The sequence below is a fragment of the Henckelia pumila genome, chromosome 3, assembly GCF_033568475.1.
Source record: "Henckelia pumila isolate YLH828 chromosome 3, ASM3356847v2, whole genome shotgun sequence".
NCBI classification, from domain to species: Eukaryota; Viridiplantae; Streptophyta; class Magnoliopsida; order Lamiales; family Gesneriaceae; genus Henckelia; species Henckelia pumila.
This window is the reverse complement of record NC_133122.1, coordinates 116,560,418-116,582,868: the sequence shown is the minus strand read 5'-3', so window position 1 is coordinate 116,582,868 and position 22,451 is coordinate 116,560,418.

Here is a 22,451-nt window from a genome sequence, read left to right as displayed (position 1 = left end):
TTTCAAAGAAACAAAATTGTGTTGCGTTGTCAACGACCGAAGCCGAATATATGGCTGCCGATAGTTGTTGTGCGCAAATTCTTTGGATGAAGCATCAATTGCTCGACTATGATGTATCGTTTTCAAAAATCCCTATTTTTTGTGATAACACTAGCGCCATATGTCTTACAAAGAATCCGATTCAACATTCGCTCACCAAACATATTGACATTCGTCATCATTTTATTCGTGACCACATCGAACGAAATGAAGTTCAACTTCAATATGTTGACACGACAAATCAAATTACCGATATTTTTACAAAACCACTAGATGAAAATACTTTTATTCGTTTGCGTGATGAACTTGGCATGATTGAGTTGTAATCGCTTGTAGACATAAAATAAATTTAATGTCACATTAAGGGGGATCGTAATATTAAATTCGAGCAATTTAATTTTGTATAATATAAATCAATTTTATTTATTCAAAATTAAAAAGCTCACATTTTATGTGAATTATTTGATTTAATACTTAATTGCAAAATATTATTTAAAGAGTTATTTTTCGAAAATTCTGCCTTCCGCCAGTTCGGACCACCCGAACCCCGGTTCGGACCATTTGAACTGCCATGCGCCTTTTCAGTTCAAAACTTTCAAAATTTCCTCCGAAATGGCCAGTTCGGACCCTCCGAACTTAGCTTCGGGCCGTCCTAACTCTGAGCGGTAAAACTTCAAATTTTGACCGCCTCACCTTCAGGTCCTCCGAAATTATACGGACGACACGAACTCAAAATGAACTGTTCGGGCCCTCCGAACTCAATTCGGGCCGTCCAAAATCTAGCCTACAAAATGCCTACCAAACGCCGTCGTGATCAAGCCAGCTCTAGTCGCCCTATCCCTATTCATGATCCCAACCTACTTGCTATTTCGTGTCCTATCCCGGACGATTACCCCACTCGACCGATTCTACCCGGTCGTATTTTCGAAGTCACCTACCTTGTGACATCTCATCTGCTGTTGTTGCCTCTCATTGCTGCCCAGCATTGGGAATCTTTTTTTCAGCATTCCATTCCAGATTCTATTTTCCCAGAGTTACTTTACGAGTTCTATGCCAACCTGGAACTCGAACTTGACGAGGAGCTCCATATCGTCACGATTGTCCAGGGTCGGCATATTCGCTTTTCTGTCTCCAACTTTGCTGAATGGTTTGATCTTCCTATGGAGGGACCCAACAACTACTTTCGTCAGGGATGGCCTCTTGACGATCCTACTTTTGATCGAGATGAGGTCCTTTCTACTATTCTTGGTCGTCCTGCTACTGTTGCCGTGTTAGAGAACGGCGATCAGATCAATCAGAATTGATACCCGGTGCAGCGGAAGTTTAAAAATTTTATATGGAACGATTCTATAATGGGTATCAAAACTTTACGATTAAATTGTGTGTGTAAAAATTAAATAAAAATTATAAATTTTTACCTCCAATCTCGAATCGAGATTATGGACACCAACAGATTGCTCTGCTCTTGTTGTATCTCCCTAGAACTGATGGACGAACTGTTCTTCAATCAGGTCCACGAACAGAGATTTAATCCCTCTGATAGATTGCACTAGAAAATCTATCAGAAGTTTCTACGAAGAGAATTAACGAATTTGATCCGTTAAACCAGACTGTAATTCAAAATTCACAGGTTGATTTTTCCCGAGCAGAGGGGAGGGGGGGCGGCCACTATTTGAGAGAAAACTATGGTTTTTCGAAAATTGTGACCTGTGTTGTGTAATTTCTGTACTGCAATAACTTATTTATAATGTAGGCCGCTAACAGCTTAGGGCCCATTAGTCATAAGTTCAAGCCTGACAAGCAAAGCCCGCATGTTCAGAAATTAATATAAAATTCATCGTGACTCTGATTGATAAACCGATTTTACCAATGTTCATAGAAACCATTTCTGCACCTTTTAAAGTCAAGATAAATTTTTCTGAATCCGAATTCAGTGATTTCCAAAAATGCCCATCCCTATGTCATTTTAGGAAATCTTAATCCTCTACTCTTAAATAAGAAGTCCAACTTCTTTGTTCATTAAATTTAACTCTTTAAATTTAACTATCTCAATGGGGATTAAAAATCCATTACTCTGTGTGACCCTCAATGGTTCAGGGATACAGCTAGCCGTGGGCTCACAACTCCTTGTGACTCGGAACAACAATTTCCGACTTGCCCATCGAATCATGGTAAGAGCGCCTAGAAACATCGCCCCATGATTCCCTAGGTATCAATGATAGTGCCTGCAAGAACCAATAGATTTTGGTTAGCGTACAGTACGGTCCCTTCATCCATATATCCCGATCAAATCAACAACCATTGGTAAATCAAGAGTCGTTCGAGATTCGATAACTATGCAATACATCTTGAAGATCAAATAGTGACATCGCATGTGCTACTAAGAAACCATTTCTTAAAACACATCATGTACTCTGGCCAGAGATTCGTCACACTAATATCTCCTCAGATCGCATAGGATATCCACACTCGCAAGTATGTGGTGAATCCTTGACAACAAAGCATCGACTCCTATATGTGTTGTAACTGTACCCAATCCCGACACCTGATGACCCCAATAGAGTCGGTAAACGAGTCAAAGCACAGTACTAGCATATAGAGTCTTAATGATGTTTCAAGTAGTAAGGACTAACGGTGTACAACCAAAACCGCGGACTTTATCCACTCGATAAGTGATAACCACTTGGAAAGTCCGGATAGGGTAGTTCGATCATTCATCGTATGAATATCCATTTGCATGCTTTAAACATCTCTATGTTCCCCACCAATGAAACGTGGTACTCTGCATCGCAAATGCTAGTCTCAAACTCGAGCGATCCTTATCCTTATTAACGGACGGCTCAATCGACTAGGAACAATTTAGAATATACAGTGACTATAAGATGTGTTTCATGATAGACATCCCCATGTTCTACCACATCTTACATACACTATAGTATATTCAAGGTCTTTATCAAAACAACAATAGTATATCACAATATAACAATATGAAGAAAGATAAAGTCATTGCCATTAATAAAAGTGTAAATTATATTAAACAAAATATTGTTTATACAAAGAGTCATCAAAGCCCTTAGCCACAAGTTGGCTCACCGGGCACCCACACTTTCAATCTCCCACTTGCCCTAAAGCCAACTAGTCATACTACGTAGACCCATTGCTTCGCGATGTTTGTCAAATAATGGTCCTGGAAAGGGCTTAGTAAGTGGATCAGCGATATTGTCTGCAGAGGCCACTCTTTCGACAGTGATGTCTCCTCTTTCCACAATCTCCCGGATGATGTGGTATTTCCTCAGTACGTGTTTGGATCTTTGATGAGACCTTGGTTCCTTTGCCTGAGAAATGGCACCCGTGTTGTCACAGTACACCGGGACTGGACCAACAACTTCAGGAATGACGCCCAACTCTTGGACGAAATTCCTCATCCAAACGGCCTCTTTAGCAGCAGCTGATGCTGCAATGTATTCTACCTCAGTGGTGGAATCCGCTGTGGTGTCCTGCTTGGAACTCTTCCAAGAGAGAGCACCGCCATTGAGCATGAACACAAATCCAGAGGTTGACTTCGAGTCATCCACGTCACTTTGGAAGCTAGAGTCGGTATAGCCTTCCAATTTTAGTTCTCTTCCTCCATATACCATGAACATATTCTTAGTCCTTCGTAAGTACTTAAGAATGTCCTTCACGGCTTTCCAATGCATTTGACCGGGATTAGCTTGATATCTGCTCGTGACACTCAGAGCAAATGCTACATCCGGTCTGGTAGATATCATCCCATACATGATACTACCAATGGCTGACACATATGGTACATGTGTCATTTTCTCTATCTCTTCATCAGTCTTGGGACACATAGACTTGGATAGAGAAACTCCATGACACATGGGTAGATGTCCTCTCTTGGACCCATCCATTGAAAACCGTTTCAATATGGTGTCGATGTAGGTTGCTTGAGTGAGTCCTATCATTCTCTTAGATCTATCTCTATAGATCTGTATCCCTAGAATATAGGATGCCTCACCCAAATCCTTCATCGAGAATCTACCTGATAACCATATCTTTGTTGACTGCAACATCCCTACGTCATTCCCAATGAGTAGGATGTCATCAACATAAAGTACTAAGAATGTCACAGCATCCTTAACTACTTTCTTGTACACGCATGGTTCCTCCGGGTTCTTTATGAAACCAAAATCCTTTATTGTTTCATCAAATTTCTGGTTCCAACTTCTTGATGCTTGTTTTAGACCATAGATTGATTTCTGAAGCTTGCATACCTTATGCTCGCTTCCCATGGATGTGTATCCCTCAGGCTGCGTCATATAGATCTCTTCCTTAATGTTTCCATTAAGAAATGCAGTCTTCACATCCATCTGCCATATCTCATAGTCATACCAAGCAGCTATGACAATAAGGATTCTTATGGACTTGAACATTGCAACTGGTGAAAAGGTTTCATCATAGTCAACTCCTTGTCTTTGAGTATAACCTTTCGCCACCAATCGTGCCTTGTAGGTCAATACCTTACCATCAGGCCCAAGCTTTCTCTTGTAGATCCATTTACACCCTATTGGAACAATTCCATCGGGAGGATCTACTAAAGACCAAACTTGGTTTGTATGCATCGAATCTATTTCCGACTGCATAGCTTCAAGCCATAAATTCGAATCCCCATCAGAAATTGCTTCCTTGAAGTTTCTTGGATCACATCCAACATCGGGTTCATCTTGATCCCCTTCAAGAAGAAGACCATATCGAACCTCTCGGATCTTCTAAGTATAGGCGTGTCCATCAATGGTTCCTGAGGTGTAGGATCGTTATTTTGTATTTCGGGTTCCTCTCGAATTTCTTCGAGTTCCATCATCTCGCCTTTGTTAAGAAGGTGGCATTCCTTGAAACAAACACCTTTGTTTCAGCAGGATGATAGAAATAATATTCGATTGAATTCTTCGGATACCCTACAAAATAACATAAGGTGGATCGACTATCCAACTTATCTCCCACTGTCTGCTTCACGTAAGCAGGACATCCCCAAATCCTCAAGTACGAATACTTAGGAGCTTTGCCATTCCATAACTCGTATGGTGTTTTGTCCACTGCTTTGGTGTGGACGTTGTTCAACAACAACATCGCCGTTTCAAGCGCGTAGCCTTAAAACGAAGGTGGAAGCTCAGTGAAGCTCATCATGGATCGAACCATGTCCAACAAAGTTCGATTACGACGCTCCGATACACCATTCAGCTGTGGTGTCATAGGAGGAGTCCACTGAGAGAGAATCCTATTCTCCTTCAGATAGTCTAAAAACTCGGTACTCAAGTATTCTCCACCTCGATCCGATCGAAGTGCATTAATACTTTTACCCAGCTTGTTTTCTACTTCAGCCTTGAATTCTTTGAACTTTTCAAATGCTTCAGACTTATATTTCATTAAATATAAATACCCATACCTAGAATAATCATCAGTAAAGGTAATGAAGTAGGTGTGGCCATATTGAGTACCAATTCTAAATGGACCACAAACATCTGTATGGATAAAATCCAACAGATTTTGACTATGCTCAGGTTTCCCCTTAAAAGGATATTTAGTTATTTTTCCTTTTAGGCAGGATTCACAAGTAGGTAGAGAGTTAATATCAGACATATCAAACATGCCCTCTCCCACTAGCTTGTTCATCCTCCTTGAGGAAATATGACCTAGCCTAGCGTGCCAAAGGTTTGCCGGGTTTTGACTATCGATTTTCCTTTTGTTTGTTGTTGCCGGTTTATCAACATAATTTATTGGAACGTTTTTTAATTTTAAGTTGTATAGATCGTTTTCAAGTTGTCCATTTCCAATCAAACATTCATTCTTGTAAATATTGCAAATCCCATTCACAAAATTGCAAGAATAACCATCTCTATCAAGCATAGAAACAGAAATAATGTTTTTAATCAAATCTGGACAAATAAAACATCTCTCAAAAGTAACTTAAAATCGTTCTGCAAAATTAAATAAACATCTCCCACAGCTTTAGCTTCAACTCTGGAACCATTTCCGAGCCTCAGCTGGGTCTCACCCATTCTAAGTCTGTGACTTCTTGTCATCACCTGCAAATCATTGCAAATGTGAGATCCACATCCGGTATCCAATACCCAAGAAGTAGTATTAAGTGAAACATTTATTTCAATATAGAGCATACCCTTCGCAGTTCGCAACTGCTCTAGATATTCTTTGCAGTTACGTTTCCAATGACCGGGCTTCTTGCAGTAATGGCAAACATCCTTGGACTTTTACATGTTTGAAGCCTTTGTCTTGTACTTCTTCTCGGGTTCGGTTTTCTTGGGTGGGGAAGAACGTTTTTTACCCTTTGTACTTGGCCCCTTCTTAGCAGAAGAAGAGGAGCCCACCAAGAAAGCCGGTTTATCCTTCTTTAAAGTGGATTCATATGTCACAAGCATATTGACCATCTCTTCAAGGGAGGCCTCTATCTTGTTCATATTGAAATTCACCACAAATCCGTCAAACGAAGAAGGAAGAGATAGAAGTAGTAAGTCCACGTTGAGTTCATGCTCCAACACCAAATCAAGCATTACCAACTTCTGTATGAGCCAAATCACTTGTACCCCATGATCACGGACCGAAGTCCCTTCACGCATGCGACACGTCATTAGCTCTTTTACAGTAGCGAACCTTTCAGCTCTCGATTGAGCCCCAAAAAGTTCCTTGAGTTGTACGTGAATGTCAGCAGCATTCACGGTGTCCTCAAATCGCCTCTGGAGTTCATCAGACATCGAGGCTTGCATATAGCATTTGGCCTTGATATCATGGTCCCACCATGTATCAAGTTTGGCTAACTCTTCTAGACTTATGTCAGCTGGTGCTTCCTTCGGAGGAGATTTTTCTAACACGTAGAGCATCTTCTCCGAAGTCAAGACAATCTTCAACTTACGGAACCATTCCGTATAGTTTGCGCCAGTCAGTTTATTTTGTTCGAGGATAGAGAAAAGTGGATTACGCGAATTCATCTTTATGAAATACTGAAAAGAAACAGACAAATATCAGTGATTGTTTAATTAATTTACTAAGACATAAAATAGGCGAAATTTATTTTATGAATCTCACTCCCACTATTTTAACGATTTCACTACCCTCTAGTGAAAACGGGAAACTGTTTTCCTTAGTAAGAACATGGAGTCCAATTGACAAACTATGGTCCCGAATAATATCAGCCAACCATAATTTTCAAAAGGTAGAGCCCAATTGCTTCCAAAGCAACCTCCACGTTTTTACCTCATGTCCAATAAGGGCCCAATAATCGTCGTTTATTGTGACATGTCAAGATGACCCATCAATATTAAGTTGTGATGGACGGTCGCCATGTGGATCCCCCAATAATATGAGCCGATCCCATGGGAGTTCCACCCAACTTACAACATGTGTCGATCCAATGTAGAGCTTTCCGACGAACGGGCCCCCCAATAATATGAGCCGGACCATATCCGCGGGTAGCATCTCATACATTGATCGTTGATGGAAGGTAGGAACATTTAAACAATTTTAAATTTCCTTTATTTATCTTGATATCAATTTTAAATCATATTTAAAATGAGGGATTTTAATTTTGAAAATTTGTCTCATCATTTTAAAATTTTGTATGCTTGCCGGATTCACACAATTTTGTCTAAAACATGCATACAACAATAATATCATATATTATATAGGATGATCGATTCCATTTCTATTCGACCCGTGGTTGCCAATCATGAATCTTAGTCCAATCCTAGGTAATATGCAGGTATGCAATGCAATCCTATTACATTGTGCTTCCAATTTACATTTATTCTGTCTTTATTGTCTGCTGGGCCCACCTCCGTCTTCAAATCTTCATCTCCCACTAAGTCTAATGTATTTACAATAAATAACCATGACAAATAGGGGATACATTTCAAGGGGTGGGAACGGGCCATAAACCAGGCCCACTTTTATTACATATGACAATTCATATTGGGCCATAAACCAGACCCATTAATAAATCCAACAACAATAAAAACAAATGTAAATTTCTAACATACACCTACAAAATTGGTCATGACAATCGATCATCCTTATCCAATAATATTTAATTTAAAATTAATTTATTGGATAACATGCAATGACAATTTAAATTAAAAGGATAAAATCATATTCCATATATAAAATCTTATTTTACATACAAAATCATATTTTATCTTTTTATCAAATAAAATCATATTTTACATATATAATCCAATTTTATACATAAAATCATATTTTACTCAATATATCCATAAGATCATATCTTATCATCAATTGTACCAAAAATAATTAATTTCATAAAATCTGATTTAACGGATAAAATTTATAAATTTTCCAAAAATTCAAATTTATCCAAAAATCAATTTTAAAATTTTCGGACTCGAACAATTCGATCCGACGCCTCATGGACCAATCAAAAACAATTTTGATCGGACCAAAAATATAATTTTAACATATTAAAATTTTAATTTTAAAAATTAAAAATAAATTTTTCCGCGGGTCGCCTGGGACGCTCCTGGGCTGCCCGCGCCCCAAAGGGCTCGGGCCGGGCAGCGACGATCGCTGCCCTGGGCAGCGCCGTGCGCTGCCCGTGTTTTTGCCCGAAAAATTTTTAATTTAAAAATTTTTTTTGTTTCAAAAACCGAGGCTTAAAAAATTTTTGTACAATCGATTAATTTAATCGCTTGATCTGAGCAACCTGGCTCTGATACCACTGTTGGAGAACGGCGATCAGATCAATCAGAATTGATACCCGGTGCAGCGGAAGTTTAAAAATTTTATATGGAACGATTCCATAATGGGTATAAAAAATTTACGATTAAATTGTGTGTGTAAAAATTAAATAAAAATTATAAATTTTTATCTACAATCTCGAATCGAGATTATGGACACCAACATATTGCTCTGCTCTTGTTGTATCTCCCTGGAACTGATGGACGAACTGTTCTTCAATCAGGTCCACGAACAGAGATTTAATCCCTCTGATAGATTGCACTAGAAAATCTATCAGAAGTTTCTACGAAGAGAATTAACGAATTTGATCCGTTAAACCAGACTGTAATTCAAAATTCACAGGCTGGATTTTTCCCGAGCAGAGGGGAGGGGGGGCGGCCACTATTTGAGAGAAAGCTAGGGTTTTTCAAAAATTGTGACCTGTGTTGTGTAATTTCTGTACTGCAATAACTTATTTATAATGTAGGCCGCTAACAGCTTAGGGCCCATTAGTCATAAGTTCAAGCCTGACAAGCAAAGCCCGCATGTTCAAAAATTAATATAAAATTCATCGTGACTCTGATTGATAAACCGATTTTACCAATGTTCACAGAAACCATTTCTGCACCTTTTAAAGTCAAGATAAATTTTTCTGAATCCGAATTCAGTGATTTCCAAAAATGCCCATCCTTATGTCATTTTAGGAAATCTTACTCCTCTACTCTTAAATAAGAAGTCCAACTTCTTTGTTCATTAAATTTAACTCTTTAAATTTAACTATCTCAACGGGGATTCAAAATCCATTACTCTGTGTGACCCTCAATGGTTCAGGGATACAGCTAGCCGTGGGCTCACAACTCCTTGTGACTCGAAACAACAATTTTCGACTTGCCCATCGAATCATGGTAAGAGCGCCTAGCAACATCGCCCCATGATTCCCTTGGTATCACTGATAGTGCCTGCAAGAACCAATAGATTTTGGTTAGCGTACAGTACGGTCCCTTCATCCATATATCCCGATCGAATCAACAACCATTGGTAAATCGAGAGTCGTTCGAGATTCGATAACTATGCAATACATCTTGAAGATCAAATAGTGATATCGCATGTGCTACTAAGAAACCATTTCTTAAAACACATCATGTACTCTGGCCAGAGATTCATCACACTAATATCTCCTCTGATCGCATAGGATATCCACACTCGCAAGTATGTGGTGAATCCTTGACAACAAAGCATCGACTCCTATATGTGTTGTAACTGTACCCAATCCCGACACCTGATGACCCCAATAGAGTCGGTAAACGAGTCAAAGAACAGTACTAGCATATAGAGTCTCAATGATGTTTCAAGTAGTAAGGACTAATGGTGTACAACCAAAACCGCGGACTTTATCCATTCGATAAGTGATAACCACTTGGAAAGTCCGGATAGGGTAGTTCGATCATTCATCGTATGAATATCCATTTGCATGCTTTGAACATCTCTATGTTCCCTACCAATGAAACGTGGTACTCTGCATCGCAAATTCTAGTCTCAAACTCGAGCGATCCTTATCCTTATTAACGGACGGCTCAATCGACTAGGAACAGTTTAGAATATATAGTGACTATAAGATGTGTTTCATGATAGACATCCCCATGTTCTACCACATCTTACATACACTATAGTATATTCAAGGTCTTTATCAAAACAACAATAGTATATCACAATATAACAATATGAAGAAAGATAAAGTCATTGCCATTAATAAAAGTGTAAATTATATTAAACAAAAGATTGTTTATACAAAGAGTCATCAAAGCCCTTAGCCACAAGTTGGCTCACTGGGCACCCACTCTTTCATGCCGACGATCGTCTGCTTTTGAAGCAACTCCGTCCCGACTACCAAATCATTCAGAAATTGATCACCACTTCTATCATTCCGCACAGTGCAGATTCCTCCACCTGCAAATATCTTTACCTATATGTTCTTTATCACATCGTTTCCTCCCGTCATTTCAACCTTCCTCGCTTCATTATGCAGGCTATGCATAATGCGGCTAAAGCCACGAGGAAGGTTTCTCTACCTTTTGCTCGTATCATCAACCGCATTTTGACTCACTTTGACATCTCTTTTGTTGGCTTAAATCCTTTTTCCATCTCTGATTTCCATACTTTCAACCATTCTATGATTACCAAGATGGAACTATATTGGAATCCTGTCCTTTCTTGTTGGGTTGATGACCCAACTCGTGCTTTTAAGAAATATCTTCCGGACAAACACTTTTCAATTTCTTATTCGAGTCTTTCACCCACCTCTCAGGCTAAGGGCTTTCCCAATGGGCCGCTTGTAGAAGAAGGATCTCCTTCTTCTGGCTTTCAGTCTTTTCCAGCCAATCTTGGCGAGCTTCCATTTGAGATTCCTGCTACCTCCGCTCATCAGTCTGATCGTCTTTTCGAGACACTTCAGTGCATTGAAGGGAATCTAGTCAGCCACTTTGCATCTTCTACTGCCTCTATGGATGCGCTGACTATGAGTGTTGCCTCGTTGGAGACTCACTTTGATGAATTTTTCTCCCGCTATCCTCCGCCGCAACACGATGATGACTCTTAGATTTTATTTTTCATTTTAATTTGTACTTGTTTATGCTTTTTATGTAAAATTCAAGATTAGTTTAAATGAAATTATTGTGTATTTTAATTTTCTCGTCTTTTATTAATTGTTTTTTGATTATCGCAAAAAGGGAGAGAATTAATTTGGTTAAATAATTAATTATTAAATTTAGGGGGAGTTTTAATAATTAATGCTTAAACAATATTTGATTAATTGTTTAAATATTTTTTATTACTCTATTGCTTAATTAATGCTTAAACAATATTTGATTAATTGTTTAAATATTTTTTATTGCTCTATTGCTTATATTTTATTTCTCTTACTTAAACAAGTTTTGTGATCATCAAAAAGGGAGAGATTGTTACGCCTTAAACGCATACAAATCTCGTGTAATGAGATTAATGTTTTTAATGCATTAACAAGTTTCAAAATATTGTGTTTTGATGATTACAAACTCGGTTAAGTATTACTAACAGTTTAAAGTGAGAAATTTGCAGATAATAATACTTTTGAGTATGAACAATATTGGAAGCAAGAACCGATAATAAAAAATTGAAATTAAAAATTTAAGGGTTCGAATTTGCCCAGGTTCGGACGGTCCGAAGATGGTTCTGGATGACCCAAAGAATTGCCAAGAATTAAATAAAGATCGGAGGACAGGCTCGGAGGCAACGAAGACCACTTCGGATGATCCGAAGTTAGTTCGGACGGCACGAAGTATTTCCTGGAATTTAATATTGTTCGGAGTCACTCTCAGAGGCCAAAAAATGCACACTTCGAACGACCCGAAGACAAGTTCGGAGGAACCGAACTACTTTACGGCCACTGAAGATTTTGTCGGAATAAATTTGTCGGAATGAATTTAATACAGCCGTTCGGATGACCCGAAGATGAGTTCGGACCATCCGAACAGTTCACCAGTCGCAGAAATTTGAACTTGAATCAGACAATGTTCGGACGACCCAAAGTGCAGTTCGGAGGCTCCAAACCATCCCGGATTGGCAACTATAAATACATGCCATTTGAAGCCATTTAATATCATCTAATTCACTCTCATCTCTTGCAAGCATCTCCTCTCATTCAAAGTGTTCTATAAAAGAGTTATTCGATATATTCGCTCAAAAATTGAGAGTGTTTGTAAAAATCATTTGTGATTTGGTTGTGCGATCTTTGTAAACACTTGAGTATGAAGCAAAGTGTGTTGTTGTGTTGAGGCTATCCTTGGAGCCCTTAAGGTCAAGTGTTTGAGTTGTATCTACACGGTGATTGTGTTGAGTTGTACGGCTATCCTTGGAACCATCAAGGACAAGACGTTCGAAGTTCTAGTGGATCCTTGGTTAATCGATCTTAACCAAGAAGGGGAGACGTAGACGATTTTTCGTCGAACTTCCATAAACATCTCTTATCCCTTTTACTGCTTTATTTACATTACGCATTTATTTACCGCATTTATTATTGATTGCTTTAAGTCTTCCGCTTGCGTATTTGCATAATCGCTTTATATTGCTAAAGTTGACAATAGAACCTAAATCCCCCCCCCCCCATTAGGTTATAACACCTAGTACCTTTTTTGAGCCTTATTGAAAAATGAATGGCATGCATGAAAACGTGTGATAAACCCCCATTCGGCATCATTTCAAGGTCCTACATTCAATAGATATGAATAGCCTAAAAATTATTTTCTACCTTTAAGGGAGTAATTTGAATGTTAAAATTTTATGTGCTCCTAGTTTATAATTGTGAATATGGAATAGTATGGTGGAAGAATTGAATAGAAAAAAAAAGGTAGTAGTGAAAAGAAAAAGGAGAAATATAGATGAAAAGGGGATTGAACAAGTTGAAAAAAAATGTGAATGAGAAAGTTGTGAAAAAAAAACTTTTGGTGGAAATAAATATGATGAAAGATAAAGAAAATATGAAAGATCAATGTGGTGAAGAAGAGGGGTGAAGTTTGAATGAAAGGAGTGGAAATTGAAGATAGAGCATAATTTACTGCCTCTTTTGAATTCTTATTCCTTCGTTTGTAACCATGAGTCAGACCTGACATTATAAGCTGATTAAGTCCCATTGATCGAGTCATAGTCGCCCAATATACTAGTGGAGAGGGGTTGCGAGAATCTAGCCTATGGACTGTCAATAGACACTTTTAATGAGTATGAATTTTTAATCAAAACACGCACACACTATTATTCTTTGCATTTAACCGATTGTGAGTGTTTTTGATTGAATGATATTTTTTTATTTTGATCTCTTGCTACCTTGAAAAGTCCTCATGATCTATGAATGTGTGAATTAAATTTGGATAAGGGTGTTTTGAAATGTGAGTTGCGGAGATTGTAAGTTTATGCGGTTAGCTAGTTGTGATTAAAATTTTCAAGTGTTAGTAGGTTGCATGAGATTGGATTTGATTTTTTAAAAATTATTGCCGAGGCCATTGCTCCATAATAATTCTTGACTATTTTTGTTGATGCTTGGTTGTTGGTTTCGTGATATGAGTTTTTGAAATTTTTGTGTTAATTAGGTTTTGCTCGGGACTAGCAAATATTTAAGTTTGGGGGAATTTGATAAGTGTATTTTATGCACTTAATTTGATTATGATTTTAATGGCTAATTGCTTTGTTTCGATCAGATTTATGCGCAAGTTTTGTTGTTTGTGTGCATGCATAGAATTATTAAATTGGTGAGATAAAAGAATAAAAATATGAAAAAGGGAAGAAACGAATAAAAAACAGAGAAAAGAAAAAGAATAAAAGAAAAGAAAGGAAGGAAGGAAATGAAGCGTTGTTCCTTGAGAAGCGCAAAAGTTTTTATTTGTAGCGCAAAAGAAGAAGATTGAAGTGCTATCGCGCTTATTCTTGTGAAGGTTGGGAAATTAAGTGCGAATCATGTGCGCACCCGCGCATGATTACTAAGCGTCCGCCCCGCCGCAATTATCAGAATATTAATTATTTTGGGAAGGAAATTTTCAAATTATTTTGGGATTTTTATTGGGATTTTGCGTTCAACATATAAAAAGGAATTGGAATTCAGATTTGAGGAGAAGCCGCCACATATCAGATAAAAGGAACTGAGAAGCTGATCGTGACAATTTTGAAGGGAAATCTGTGTTTAATTGAAGAACAGAGTTTGAAGGTCGAGATCCGGACACGGCATCGAATATTCGGCTTTGTTTTATTTTTTTTATATTTATTAAATTCTGAATTGATGTTTATTTTTCTGAACATGTTTTGGTTTTATCAGAATTTTATTATAAACTAAATTTTTAGAGTCTAGAGGTCGGATTTCACCTGGTGTAGACACTTTAATGAGTTTTTGATTTTATTGAATTGAGTTCTTCTAAATTAATTGTTTTTTTCAATTTGAATGTCTTTTTATTTACTTGATCACTAATTGATTTGTTATATTTATTTCGAATTCGGCACTCGAGACAAGATTTTAAATAGGACCAATAGAATTTACACTGTTAATTATTTATATAGCTCGGGAGAGTATATAACTTTAATAGAGCCTTAAGAAGAACATTGTTTTACATATATATCACTGCAATTAGGTTCTTAATAAGGATATTGGAATTGAACTGTAGTTGATACACTCTATTTCTTGCTCTGTAGAGGGAAATAGAATAATCTAAGTGTTCTTGGTTATTAATTGAAAGAAATTAATGAAAATTAATTATTTAGGAGTGACTGTTGTCGAAACCAGGTGAAATATAAATCTTTAGACCATTTTTCATGATTGATAATCTCTGAAAATTGTGTGCGTGATATAAAAATCCATTGTTTATTTTCATTTTTCTACAAATATTCTGATTATTAATTTTTAGACTATTCTAATTACAAGTACTAAATATTTCATATTACTTCTCGTGGGAACGATACTCTATTCACTAATATATTAAAACTTGACAATCGTGCTCTTGCGATCGTAAATTTTGCAACAAACACGATCCTTTTCTCATGTCCGATCTTGCTAGAATCTCATAAACGGTAACGCCCTGTTTTTATCTTAATTGATGTTATTTGAGATAATTAGTGATTTCAGAATTCGAGAGCCGACTTTTTATTGATCAGGGACTATTTTGTAATTTTTGGATTTTTCAGGGACTATAACGCAAAATTGATATTTGTTAGATATTTATAAGGTGGAATTGACTTTGAGAACACTTTTCTTCTTCCTCTTGCACGTTTCCTCCATGTTAGGCGACCCAAAGCTTCTCCAAGCTTTTGTGATTTCATTTCTAGCTCAATCCGTCCGATAGAATTGATTTCTGACTTGATATCTGCGATTACAGCGACGAGTGCTCCGTTTGGAAGTAAGTTTATCTTAATTCTGAGAAGTTTGAATTTATTGATGTTGTCAGAATTTTTTTATATTCGGAGAGGATGATTATGAGTTAGCGGTGATCGTTTATCTAAGACGGTTCGAAGATCTAACGACAATCGGAATTGTTATGATTTTTCTTGTCATTTTTCAAAAATGATGTTTTTGAGATGTGTTGTTTTTGTGTTGGGTTTGATGTTTGAAGATTGGAATGAGTATGTTGAGCTATTGTTTTGCTGTCTGCATTTCCGGATTGGTCATTTTATAGCCGTTATTCCGTCAGTTTGAGTTTTGGATATCGTTTCGATATTTTGATCGTATTGAGTTTTGATTGAGTTTTGATATCGATTTTGATCCGTGACTTCTTCTGATAGATTGATTGGGAGTCCTTGCAGTTGCTAGAGTTGCAGCTTTTGGCAAGTTTGGAAGAGTTGAGCCGGTATAGTATCGATATCTTTCTATATCGATTTATGAACTTGATTGGATAGTTTTTGAATTGAGAATTGTTGTTTTCAGATTGAAGTTTTGGAACGACAAAGAAGAGGTATAAGATGACTTTGGAATGTAATAGGACGATTAACTCGAGTCGGGATTGATTCGAGTGTCCTAGAAGAAATCACATATTGCATGATTTGATTGCTTATTGATTATATGATTGAATTTATATTGAGTGCATGAGATTACATATGCATTCATATTGAGCCTTGATTTATTCAATTTGAATTAGACGATCTAGGGATTGTAGTTGAGTAGCTTGGCAGGCGATTTACTACCTTGTCGAGTAGCTCACTATAATGCTCTTGAGTCTAGAGGATTAAAGCATGCCATGTCCACCTCGAGAGGAGAGTCGGTGTGATTGTGGAAGTTTTTAGCCTCGGGATCCCAAACCGAAGAAAGAAAGAATAGAAGAAATTCATTGATTATCTGAGTCTGATAATCCAGAAGTTTAAAGACATGCATATCATTTTAAATATAGTACTTGATTGGAGTATTTGATTATATGGGGAACGAGTTTTTATATGACTTGATATGTTTATTTGATTGCATGCCAGTTTCTTTTACTGGGAATATTATTCTCACCGGATTATCCGGCTGTTGTATTTGTTTGTATGTGTACTTGGCAACAGGTGGGGCAGAAACGAACCAGAGACAACATGGCTAGAGGATTGAAAGAATAGAGTGAGGCTTGGATGTTAGGAGTCACTTTGTAATTGAACTCCTTTTTGTATTAAATAAGTCCGAACTAGATGGACCTTATTATGCATGCTTTATTTTGTGAGGTTTGTATAACTCAATACATTTATGTTGTATCTTGTTGAATGGGATTTTGATGTTGTTATTGTGGATTGAATGGAATTGAATTGGAGAAGAATACCAGAATTTTTCTGGGCAGAGGGTCTCGCTCGATCGGCGAATTATTGCAGATTGAGCGAGCACCTTTTGTAGCGAGGCAGTGTATTTGAATTTTGTGCTCGCTCGATCGGTAAGATTTTACCGATCGAGTGAGGGGTCCTGATTCTTGGACAGAGAACTGGTATCTTTGGCCCGCTCGATCGGTAAGATTTTACCGATCGAGAGAGCACCACCTTTTAAAATTTTTATTTTTTTTGAATTCTTTAATCCTATTCTTTTAATTGAGTTGATTAATTTAATTATCCTGAGATTGCATGATTAGAATCTAGGCCTCACATAAACCGAGCCTTTGAAAATCATCTCGATGATGATAGTCTTCGGGCAAACCCAATTTCCTCGTCATCATCACATCTGATGTCTCAATATTCACTTTACAAGGATAACCCAAATATCCAAACACTATGTCCCAAAAGTTCATATTACATGCTCTGATACCAATAAATCTAGTGAACCAACCCGGATCCACTACTAATCAGATATTAGTGCTTAATTAAGCATGAAATCAGAGATAAACTGCAAAAACATAAATATTCTCTAAATCTGTGGAATACAACTAGGTAATTAAAACCAATAATATACAGCCCAATTGAAATAATATAATAAACTAGCTACGTACTTTTCCAGCATCTCTTGCTTGGTCACCATCTAATCCCAAAATCCTGATGGAACACCTGAAACTGCCACGTCGAATAGAGTGTCCAGAAAACACAGAAAATTTTGGACGTGAGCGTTAAAACTCAATATGTAGTACGGGTAAACAGGCAAACATGATGCATGCAAATGAATATCTGTGTATCATACGGGAATCATATAATTGTGGATATAATCGGATCCAAGTCCATGGAAATGCATCCATACATGCAATGGGGCTGAGCATCCCCTATACCAGGTAAGCCAATAATACCAGCTTAATCAAGATATATGCATATGTATCATAACAGTAATATGCAATCATGACAAATAAATGAAACACATAAGCATGCATACCCGCTGTCAATCTCAGTCAGTATTTACGTACCTTAATAACATACTCCTAGATTCCCCACATCTACAGTCCAACACTACAATGCAAAATATACATGCATCACTAATCATGCGCTAAAAGCCTTAACATAGCTGTTAAATACTCCCTAATATTTTAAGGGTACTCGGACGATACCTGCGTCCATCATCATCCCACTGATGGCGATAGTCCCAAAACTTGGTCACAATTCGCTACGATCCCTGTAGCATCTCGCCACTTCCGGCCTTCCTGTAGGATGCCTATAAAGTCTTAAAACTGACTAGAAAAAATATAGGAACGAGAGAGAGAAGAGGCAAATGAGAGAATAGAAATTAGCCTTGGCACCCCTATATATAGACAACGATCGAAACCTCCGATCGCACGATCGGAGCTTCCGATCTGATCACAACTTCCGATCTATGCTTCCAAACTTTTCCCGCCAACCATATGTCTTACTTCTAGAGGTTAGCTGCCGACAGTAGATCGGAGCTTCCGATCCCACTTTGGAGCTTTCCAATCATTGACATCACTTCTTACATAATATTACGGACAACTATCATTTGGTGACGATCGGATCTTCCAAACGTACCATGAGCTTGAGAACTGGAACTATGGATCCGATGTTTTCGGACCTTCCGAACCCTGTTCAGAGCTTCCGATCTACCCGAAGCTCAAAGCTCTAACCTGACCATTTTGATCGTTTCGGATCCATTTCTCAACTCCTTAAACCCATTTGGAGATTCCTTAATCATGTTTTAGCCAAATAAACAATTAGATGCTTGATTAACTTAATCTGAAGACGGGTTACTACAGATCCTCTCTTTGATTGGCCATAATACTGCAATGATTATTAGTCATCAAATACCAATTCAGATTACTAATCCCAAAAGACCCAAATTTTCTTTTTGCATGCTCTCATACCATAAATGTAATGACCCGCACTGATCACCTATTAACTAGCATTTTTAAGCATGCAATTAGATTAATATAAAAATAATAGTAATTAATCAAACTTAATCAGAATTTATTTTGGAAACTAAAAACCCAATATTTACAAGATAACCGGCGAAATACAACTGGTAAAATCAAGCCAAATATTTTTCCAAAAAATATTTAAAGACTATAGTATAAAATTTCCAGTGTCTCCTGAACCTGCAGCTAACCCTATCTCGACCCAAAAACCCAAATTTTCTTTTTGCATGCTCTGATGCCATGAATGTAATGACCCGCACGGATCACTGACTAACTAAAAGTTTTAAGCATCCAATTAGCTTAATATAAAATAACTGTAATTAATCAAACTTAATTAGAGTTTATTTCGAAAAATAAAAACCCAATATTTACAAGATAACCGGTGGAATACAACTGGTAAAATCAAGCCAAATATTTCTCCCAAAAATATTTAAAGACTTTCGTATAAAATTCCTAGTGTCTCCTGAACCTGCAGCTAACCCTGTCTCCATCCACCCGCTCCGTCCAGCTTCATACCTGCCCCGTCGAATGGGGTGTCCAGAATATAACCAAGACATGAGTGACTAACGCCCAATACGTAAATATGAGTAAACATACAAATATGGTGCATGCAAGTGTGATGACTGGTAACTGGTCATCTATCAAGTCATGCTCAGACTATGCGCTATGAGTGTAATAACATCTGGGTGTCCGACCGCGGGGTACATCCACACTCATCTAGATCACCATAGTGTCAGTTTCCGCTTATGCAGTAACTCCCGACGTCAGATAATATAAACAGGTGTAGAGTTGAGCGGCTCTACTATCATGGCTATATCAAAGGAAATAGGCTCAACGTATATGTGCACATGACTTATGAATATAAAATCATATGTAGAGTTGAGCGGCTCTACTATCATGGCTATCTCAAAGGAAATAGGGTCAACGTGTATGTGCACATGACATATGAATATAAAATCAGTACAACATATCTCATGCCACATAATGATGCCACGTAAATGCAACATATAAACATGCATACTCATTGGATATCTCAGTCAGTACTTAATTACCTCTATTAGTAGATCAAGACTATCAGAGTCTAGATTCCAAGCCTATAGTTAAATTTATATCTTATCACTAATCAAGCTTTACAAGCCTTAACTAAGGTAAAAAATACTCCTATAATTTAAATAGGATTCTCGGACCATACTTTTGTCCGTTGTTAGCCCCCTCATTTTGAAATATTAGTTTCTATTCTCAACTGGATATTATTCCAGTACCTCACTTATACCATCGGGCCCTCAATATATAAATGATCAAGGAAGGGAAACTCGGAAGTTGTGATCTAAATTATCACCCAAGGACCCTTATAGACCCAAATTCGAGGGAGTTTGGAAGATTCGATCTAGGGTTCGGATAATCCGAACTGTGCATGCTTGACACATCGTAAAATGCTGAATATCGGACGCTCCGATTGGGCGTTTGGATTGTCTGATCATCTACATGCATTGCACTTTTCCATCCTCCTGGATTAGTCACCGAGACAACTCATCGGAAGATCCGATCTCTGCCTTTGGATCGTCAGAACTAGTTTGGATGCTCCGATCCCTCACTTCGGATGGTCCAAACTATGCCATGTGTCAGTTCATGTTATGATTACTCATGCACAATTTGACAGGTCGAGTTCGGATCGTCTGATCATGCATTCGGATTGTTCGATCTTGACATGCTTCCGAACTCCTTCATTGCCTCCGAACTGGGTGTAGTTTGGATCGTCCGAACTCACCAAAATATTCTAAGTTCAGAAATCATATTTTAATCCCATTTAATCTCTTGATCACATGCTTACTAACCCCTTAGTTATGTTTAACATTTAAGTAACATAAAACATGGTATGGGTTACTACATGTAGAATTGTTAAAACATGAATAAGGAATTCTCAAATGAGTTAAAGGAGTGGAAAATAGGATTAAGGATGTTCGAAATAGTCCACGAGGAGTTCCAAGTGATTGGGAGTTCGAACGATCCAAAGGACATGCCAGGAGATCAGACCATCCAAAAACTTTGGAAGCTAGGATGGGAGTTCGTGCGCTCCGGAGAGATCGGACGATCCGAATATAGGATTGAGCAATCCGATCGCATTCCGATAAGAGATAAGTATTCGATGTGACAACACGCAAAGATCGGACGATCCGAAGTTAGGATCGAATGACACGATCTCTTGCCAGTAGCTAGCAGGACACGTGTTTGGAGGGAGATTCTTGGGGGAGATCGGATGATCCGATCTCAGAGATCGGGCCATCCAATCTATGTCTATAAATAAGGGCCGAGAGCTGCCATTTTAACTCACCAATTCCCTATTCCTCTTCCATTCTAGATCGGTTTTAGGGGATTTTAGGCGTTCTTCTCTAGGGTCAAGGGGCGATGGAGAGCTATCGGATTTGTAGCGGTGTGACGTCCCGTATTTTTAAACATTTACATGAACTAAGACGCGGAAAAGTGAGGGAATTTTTTTAAAAATTTTTAAATATAAAAGTGAAGAGCATGCATCTAACTAGCAATTTTAGCAACTCAAAATTGGAATAAAAATCTAAGAAATAATATTTAAAAATCAAATGACTCTATCGTGCATAAAATATTTTAAATAAATGATGCAACCATAAAGTCGATCATCGGTTCCTATACGGGCATGCCAAAACTCTTACTTACAATTAAAACCTCACTACACCAAATCATGGTATCAACAACACCTAAAAGACAACGGTTTTTTTGAAAAACCGTTGTTTTTTGGTATTTAACAACGGTTTTTACTAAAATCATTGTTGTTGGCCCTTTTTTAATGAACAAAAACAACGGTTATTTAAAAACCGTTGTCTTATATGTGCCAAAGACAACGGGTTTTTAAAACCGTTGTCTATGAGCGTGTTTTTAATTGCATAAGACAACGGTTTTAATTAACCGTTGTCTATGAGCGGGTTTTTTAGACCTACGACAACGGTTTTTATTAACCGTTGTATATGCGTGTGTTTTTTAAGCTTTACGACAACAGTTATTTTTAACCATTGTCTTTTCGATTATTTTATGTAGTTTAAGACAACACTTCTCTTAATCCGTTGTCTTTGCTTTTTTTTTTTTAGGCACACATATAATTACACAAGCCCTATCCCAACCAATAATCTGTAGCCCCTTCTTCTTTCGATTCTCCTTCGCCTCCTTTCTCTCCTCTCTGCTCCTCATCCTCCCCCAACCAATAATCTTTCGCCTCGCCTCAAGAAGAAGCTGCCGCCGGCAAGTCTTCTCTCGACAAATCGCTTCTCGATAAGCCGCTTCAGAAGCTCACTGAAGATGACATTGCTCAGCTCACTTGGGAGGACTGCCGCCGTT